We start from the raw sequence: 8,785 nt of genomic DNA on the forward strand, positions 1-8,785 counted from the left end.
TACCAGGGGAAGGCTCAAGAGACTGGAGACCCTGCTAAGTTCTCTCATTAACTAGGGCAACTCGATCATTTTCTTAACCTAAGGCATCTCGGGATAGTTCATTAAGTTTCTTTTGAACACATATCTATTTGTTACCCTTTGTTTATCCCATCTGTAATGCTTTCATATTGGTCAATAATTGGTTTCCATTTTCCAATGTTTCCAAAATTTAATTTGCCACAAAGGTCCCATCACTGTGAATTAGGTTTCACATAGTTCCTTTCTCAAAAGCTCAAGAAGTCTTGAAAACCTTGGAAATATAGAAAATGCACTTTCCTTGGTTACTTTTTACAGGAAATAGAGTGCGCAATTTGAACATATCAAAGTAAAAAATAAAATGTCATACTGTCAAAAGGTTGAGCTAAGGTAAAGCTGAGGTAAACTTCGTCTATCGAATGAAAAGTGTCAGAGCTCCCATTTGTTACACAGAAAATTCAATTTAAAGGTATAGGTACCCCGGTGCAGCTACCTGTTTAGCAAAGTTATCATTAGATTAAATTCACCTACATATAGTACCAAAACCAGGCTAGGATCTAGTAGAAATTCTAAAAACAATAACTATGTACGTATTGTACGTACTCCTGAGATGGTAAGATAAAGAATGTGATGGTACCTAGATACCTAGAAGTGTAGCGGTCAAACTTTCTTGACTTGGCGGGGCGGAGCGCTACCGCGCTCCTTAATAATTGGTTGAAGACCATCACTTCCTCTGAAGTAGTAACAGGCATGGATAAGAAAGAAAGCTGAAAAAGAGAAGGGTCAGAAAATACTCCCTAATGCCTAGGAAGGTCTTCAATATTCTGCACTGTTTAGAAGCACAACAATAGCAACATTAGGTTGTTTTTGAAAAAATTACATATTAATGTCCAATAAATTATTTCTTAATGGTAGGTATTTACCTGCCTATCAACTTTTCTTTCTTTTTGTGGAGTAGGTATTGTACTTTCAGATTATTCTTTTTAGTAAACATTTCAATTAATAGTTTAATATAATGAAGATGAAACCAAATTTGTAAAATTTGAGAAATAAGTCTGACAGACTGACGTTAAAACAAGATTTGATAGATGCTAGTCCCTTTTACATTTCATTTTTTAGAGAACAGACTGAAGAATATGTTGAGAATTCGGTGAGAAATCTTATTCAGGAAAAGTCTTCCGGTGTAGGAAAGAGGGAGTCAAATTTAGTAGGTAGTTTAGGTACCTATGTTAGGACAAGTGGTCAAACATATCAAACTACAACTAACATGTCTACCATCATGTACTAGTTGGTTCTTACTAATTTATTTAATTAGGTACCGAAAATTTGAATATTAACCCCCTTCAGATTCTTCATAGTTTCAGAGAAATGTTCTAAATGTCAAAATCAAAAAAACTCTACTCAACATAAAGGGGTTAACTTATTAAAAACATGTGCCTAATTAGACAAAATATCAAAAGTAGACCACAAGACCACATTCTTGAGGAGCCTTGTAAAAAAAGAGGGTATGTATTTTTATTGCTAGTTTGTTTATTTTTCGATTGTTTTCGGTAGTTTTTACTACGGCTTCTTCCAGTTGGTTTGTAGTTTATTACTTTCAGGGCTAATTAGCTCATCGAAACACCCACAATACGGATGTTGCATCCGCAAGATCAGATTCGGGTCGACTAGCCGGTCTTCCAGTAGAAATATCAAATAACTTTGTGGTTGGTCCTGTACTTCAGCATTTCACCAAACAGTGTAGAATGATGTGGAACAGACCAATCAAGGGGAAGGGATTATTTTGGATTTTATAGATCGTGTAAAAAAAGAGGGTATGTATTTTTATTGCTAGTTTGTTTATTTTTCGATTGTTTTCGGTAGTTTTTACTACGGCTTCTTCCAGTTGGTTTGTAGTTTATTACTTTCAGGGCTAATTAGCTCATCGAAACACCCACAATACGGATGTTGCATCCGCAAGATCAGATTCGGGTCGACTAGCCGGTCTTCCAGTAGAAATATCAAATAACTTTGTGGTTGGTCCTGTACTTCAGCATTTCACCAAACAGTGTAGAATGATGTGGAACAGACCAATCAAGGGGAAGGGATTATTTTGGATTTTATAGATCGCGTGACACCAGAATAATGGGTGATTATACACACAATTGCAACAAAAACGGGTGGCTGATGGCCAACATCTAAAGAATTACACAAGATCGCGTGACACCAGAATAATGGGTGATTATACACACAATTGCAACAAAAACGGGTGGCTGATGGCCAACATCTAAAGAATTACACTATACACCAATAAACCAGCAAACAAAACAAGAAACCAACCAAACTCATAATTAACGAGGTTATGATTGACATGTAGGGTTAAATAATGTTAACTGACTTTTTTCTTGCAGGGACATAGAGGCACGTGGCCAAGTAGCCAAGTACCACTTGGGTAATGTTCCATCCTGAGGATTTGCTGACAGGAAGTTCGTCACACGAGACATGTAATGACCAGGTCGCCAGTTACAGCGCAGAACTTGGTCAAGTGTATAAACCCAATGTGCATGCATAGTTGCGTACACCCAACGGGTGGACAAGAAAATCACGTCTGCACTCCAAATTAAGAAAGGAACTTTGGTTGTTGATTGTTTCATTTGAACTGAGTGGGAGAGTGTTCTTATAGGCGTGCTTCCTTAATCAGGATAGGCAATGAAACCGCCTCGGTTTGCATTAAATGTTTCTTTGTTGTGTGGAGTTACAAATAAGACATTGCCTATTGCACACTTTTGCAGAACTGCACGGAGAGAGTGACAGCTGTGAAATAGGGTAAATTGAAACTCAAATAGGGAAATCAATAATATCCACTGTTTAGAAAAGGTGCCTGACTTCCTGTGTAATCAGCTGATCACAGATCATGATCACTCTGTTGAGGAATTGTGACAAATCAACCGGTGTGGTGTGCTGTGTTCAAGACAATCAAGTTCCACATGCTCACATCTCACAACAAGCAGATGCTGAATTCCAGAAATAGCACGAAAGAAAGTAAAAACTCTGTCCCTCAGCTTCCTCGCATTGTCTTCGAGAACTCAACATCATTACTGTGTACCATATTGGTCAAATCATCCAAGATTATAAGAGGGTCAGATTGAATTATTTATTGATCAGAACACCTGCAGGGGTCTGAAAAATCGGTCGGATACGAAACAATATGTTTGTGTCGCTAAATTCTGAATGTGGCGCTTCAAAAGATGTAGGAGCAACATTTTCAACAATCTACAGACATACTTTCGCCCTCAGCTATGGATCAAATGGATCATATGTGCTGCTAATGCTAAGACCAGGCAAAACTCAGGATGTAAAAACACCTGCGTCGACTGCATACTGCATTGCATTCTGTACTTGTAATTATCTTTTTGTCAAGATTGTAGAAAGTAAAGTGGATCACCGCAATTTATGTATATTGTGATTGACGCAACTTGGTCAGATTGACTGGTATCTTTCGATACCTCATTTAATTCCTTTCACAAGGCTGAAATTTTTTTCATACTATGTGAGTAGGTTCAGGTATCTGAGGAAGCTTGCGTTCCACTCTTGTACTCTATGTGGAGACCAGAAGTCGGAAGATAGGCTGCATACCTACCTATTAGGATCAAAAATTCTATAATGGTCAAGTTTACATATTTATAAAACCAGTTGGCCGAGATATACACGCTCGTACCTATATTGAAAGTTTAACTCGATAATTTTGCTATTTTGCACTCAATGCTGATGTTGATAATATGATAGAACATATTAAGATGGTAAGAATATAGTACCTATACCAATAACCAACTCTGTCCTAGCTGAGTTGTCGATATCTCTTTGAATACAAGATTACGTAGCAGCTTAGCATCTGGAATTTTTCCCGAAATAGGGAATTATCAGTAGGAATAGAGATTCCTAACAAACAGTTTAAAGTTAAACTGATCATCTTCAAGGTCAAAAATAACCACATTATTAGACCTTGATCAGCTGGACCATAATTAGCATCTGGAATTTTTCCCGAAATAGGGAACTATCAGTAGGAATAGGGATTCCTAACAAACAGTTTAAAGTTAAACTGATCATCTTCAAGGTCAAAAATAACCACATTATTAGACCTTGATCAGCTGGACCATAATTTTACCATGACTAATGCACTAATGCTTACGTACATACGTAGAAGGTACCTACTACGAATCGCTAGAAATAACATGGAAAATATAGTTACCTAATAGAAATTTCTAACTAAACCAACTTCAATCATCATTACACTAACACCTCTAGCTCCTAGTAGCCCTCATAATACCTCTTGATAATGTTAATAAAATTCAACAAATTCATGAATCAGCCTCAAGTATTGTGTCCCGTCACCTTGACGCGACTTTCCATGTTCAAATTCTTCCAATAAACAATAAGTACATAGGTATTGCATATTATAATCCTATGTACTACTTAAACCTAAACTATTTGACCTTACGCATATGGCCAACCATATAGCTTACCTGAGCTCACCACCACAATACAAGAACATCCATCAACGTAATTCACTTCAAAGTAGAAAGTAGGTGAATAATAAACATTGGTTTTGACCAAACCTTATATACTTACAAGGGATTAATAGATCCATAGGATCATGAACAACGATCGTTTCTCAGGATGGATCAAAACATTTTTGCATAAAAAATGCATTTTCAGAAAACTTGAAAGGGGAATAAAGACGATATTTTGCTTATGAAAGTCTGCATTTATGATTCAAAAACAGATATTGTTATAACTGGGAAAAATCATTACACCAAGTTGAATAGATATTCAAAGGCCAACCATGTACGAGTACATCAGTACATAGAAATGTATTAGTGGGAAGGAATCAATTTCTTACCTTTTGCTCTGGGACAGTGAGTAGGATTCCTTCTTGTTAAGAAATTCAAGACATCGAATTTACTAAAATTGATTAGTAACAACCATTTCAGCTTCTTTATTGTCTATAATCGTTTCTGAGATTCAAGACGATTTTGGTATGATATGAAATTTTGTTAGCTATGGTACAATAATTTTAGTGTGCATGACAAATGACAATAACTGACTCCAGATTCCCTAGTGGTCCAGACTTCATATTCGTGAACAGATTGAGTATCCAAAACAAACGAAGATTCTACACCTGGCAAAATGGGGAAAAACAAAACTTGGCAACGTTCCTCTTTCTAAAAGCACAACAATAAATACAGACACTGTTGCAAGTGGGATAATTATGGAGTCAAACAATAGGTTACAAAATTGAAGAAGTAGGAAGAAAACTTCAAAGTTTTATCAGAAGAATACATTTTATCAATTTTTAAAAATGCAAAAATAGGTAGGTACTTATTATCCTAATCCAGGTAAAATATGGTGTTAGAGGGTTCCTAAATCGAGATTTCGTATTAAAAAAAAAAATGCTCATGTTGCAACTAAAACGAAACCAAAATAAGAAAAAAAAACCTCCAAGGCAATTGATACACATAGTAGGTAGCAAATTATGAGTTCTCAGAGATAAGCTGAGTGCTAATCGCATGGACAATGACATGTCCTTTTGTGCATGGTCTCAATCAGATGATGAACAATAGGGTACCTACTTCCTCCAGTGTTATAATCTCCTGAGCATTTCGTCGATCACAATATCACAAATGCCTGATTATCACAACACTACACGTCACACTAATCACGATATTGTATAAATGTTGAATGAATTTGTGGAATTAGGCAATTTTCTAAACAATCTTATCAGAACTCAGAAAAATTGTTAAGCTTTACTGATTTGTCAAAATAAATGGAAGGAAATTATCCTCTGTAGACAATCAACTAATTGTTACTGTTAATCACACTCGTCTTAAGCTTCTCTCAACATTAATGAATGAAATTATGGAAATCTATTTAGCAAGTGAAGCACTGAAAATGGAATAAAGTGTTAACAAAATAAGACCAACAAGGAAGATATAGGCAGGTTGGTAGATATTTGTATCAATTACCTATGACAGCAGGTAGGTACATATTTGATGAACTTGAATTCAACTAAGATAGAAAAAAAAACAAGTTTTCTTTAACCAAACTTCAATGAGCCATTAGATATTTTATTGTTGGTATTAATATGGATCAACTGATCAAGAAAATATAAATTCTTTTAAAACGTGCCTATTAGGGAATATAGTGTATTCAAATTGGTTATAAAAATATAAATAAAATAAAATAATATCAGAACCAGTGCAACAGGTGACACATGCCGCGAACCATAAAAAATATAATGGTGAAGAGAAGGAAAATTAATGACATACCTACATATCTACAAAGATAGGTAAGGTGGTAGGTACTAAAAATTTTTGCATAAAAATGTAGTGCATTAGCCAAATTAATTTTCAAGCAGATATTTATTTTATTTAATAATGTGTTCATTACATAGGTGACATAGGTCAATATGAAATAAAAGATGAACAAATTAAAATAAAAATAATGAAAAATGGAAAGCAAAAAATAATAATCTACTAAGAAAGATAGATATTAAAACCAGTATTGAGATTAACTTAAAAAAAAAGTTTATTACAAAAGAATTCCACACAAGAAGCACGTCAAAATTACGTAAAAATATCTACCTAAAAAAATATCAAAATAATAATATTAAAAATAAACAACACCAACTGCACAGCACACATCCGTAACTTCACTCAACAATTTCTGAACTGATTCAACTGATTGCTCGCATGTTCAGAAACAACAGCAACAGAGAACTCAGAGCTGACTATAACAAAACTGAAGGAGCAAAAGTAGAACTAGAAGAATGGAACAGATTCAGTGAATGAAAAACTGTTCATAGTAATTTTATCCCTGGGGTTCATTACCACTCAGAACTACACAGAAAAGTGAAAAACCTCCAGTAACTCCAGTTGTGTTAGATGTTCATAGTAATTTTATCCCTGGGGTTCATTACCACTCAGAACTACACAGAAAAGTGAAAAACCTCCAGTAACTCCAGTTGTGTTAGAAAAGGACAGAGGGGATCTAGGAAACCTGCTGTAGTAACAAATAATCTACGTATAGAGGGGGTTCGCAATGATTGGTGTTTGCTTTCTCAAGTAAAAGTAATACACAAGAGCAAAGATATGATAAAAGTTATTATTGCTGTTGCTTTTGATGCGGAACCAAAAATAGAAACCTAATAATCCATGATCAAACCCATCAAAATATCTACATACCAACCTAAGTGTCTACTGATTTATTAAAGGTTCTACATTATTACCAGTAATTCATTAATCTACTGCCTCTTAAAAAGGCTTTTCTTGATTGCAAAAGGAAAGTAAAAAAATTATAACGGGTACCTTATCACGAGTAACTTTGAAGTACAACTTGTTAGATATAGGTACTACCTACTTACTCCAAAGTAACAAAGCTCTACCTACCTAATTCCCAGTAGGTATAAGAAGCTTTCTTACGAAGGCTCAGAGAATATGAAAGAGAAAACAATGTGTGATATTAAAACCTCCCTTTGTAAGTTTCTATTTCAGCTTTTGGTAACAATAACGCGATAATAATAAAAACATCATAATTTTTACTTTTGTTCAAAATTTTGTTACAAAGGCCTCTTCCTCTTTTGTTAAAATTGCGTAGAAAATATTCGTTTTGACCAATTTAATGTAAATAAGGTAATAATAGGAAGGTCTTCAATATTCTGCACTGTTTAGAAGCACAACAATAGCAACATTAGGTTGTTTTTGAAAAATTTACATATTAATGTCCAATAAATTATTTCTTAATGGTAGGTATTTACCTGCCTATCAACTTTTCTTTCTTTTTGTGGAGTAGGTATTGTACTTTCAGATTATTCTTTTTAGTAAACATTTCAATTAGGAAATGAGTAATAGGTAAAGATGTTTGACTTTTATGGTTTTATTTCTTTTCATATCAGTTTCGTCAAATACAGGTATTATGAATAACGAAGATTTTTTTTTACCATTTGCCAATAATTTTATTGATAGAAGCAATAAAAATAATAAAAGAAACTATCAGATTTCAGTGCAATATCTATCTGCAGGCAGGTATTTACCGAATTTTATTTTGTCAATGTTTTATTTTGACTTTTCCCATTTCAAATAGTTTCTTTTTTTTTTTTTTAAAGTGGTCTGCCATAAGATTTATCCCTATCAGGAGAAAAAACCCCTAAAGAAAAAAAATCTGGTGTGAACATCACACGACTTTCTATTACATTTGCGGAATACGTATTTGAAAAAAATAAAAATTTTCCCAAGCCGCCTATATGGCGGCCGATTTTCAATCGAAAATTTTCTATCTCAAAATACTCCCCATGTAATAAGGGATCATTTAAAAGTGTTCAAGAATTGAACTTTTTTTTGTAAATTTTACTAAGTCCCGAGCCTGAGCCGCCTACGGCGGCCCATTTTTGGTGGAAAATTTCGAAGCCGAAGCAACATTGACTTTGGTTGATATCTGAATGAGTGACTGTCCGATTTTTATCAAATTGTTACAGTCGCGTGCTTGGATCATACCAAATTTCATCGCTTTACGACAAACCGTTCTTGAGATATTTTGTATACCACCTTTTCCCATTTAAACCTGTGGTACACACATACATACGTACAGAGTTACAGACCATGGGTTAAAAATCACTTTTTTGACATCAGGGGATCCCAAAACGGATATTTCCAACCATTTCCCGATTTTGAAAATTTGGTATTTAAACCTGTGGTACACACATACATACGTACAGAGTTACAGAATGGGTTAAAAA

The sequence above is a fragment of the Diaphorina citri genome, unplaced genomic scaffold (genome assembly GCF_000475195.1).
Source record: "Diaphorina citri unplaced genomic scaffold, Diaci psyllid genome assembly version 1.1 scaffold166, whole genome shotgun sequence".
Taxonomy (NCBI): Eukaryota; Metazoa; Arthropoda; class Insecta; order Hemiptera; family Psyllidae; genus Diaphorina; species Diaphorina citri.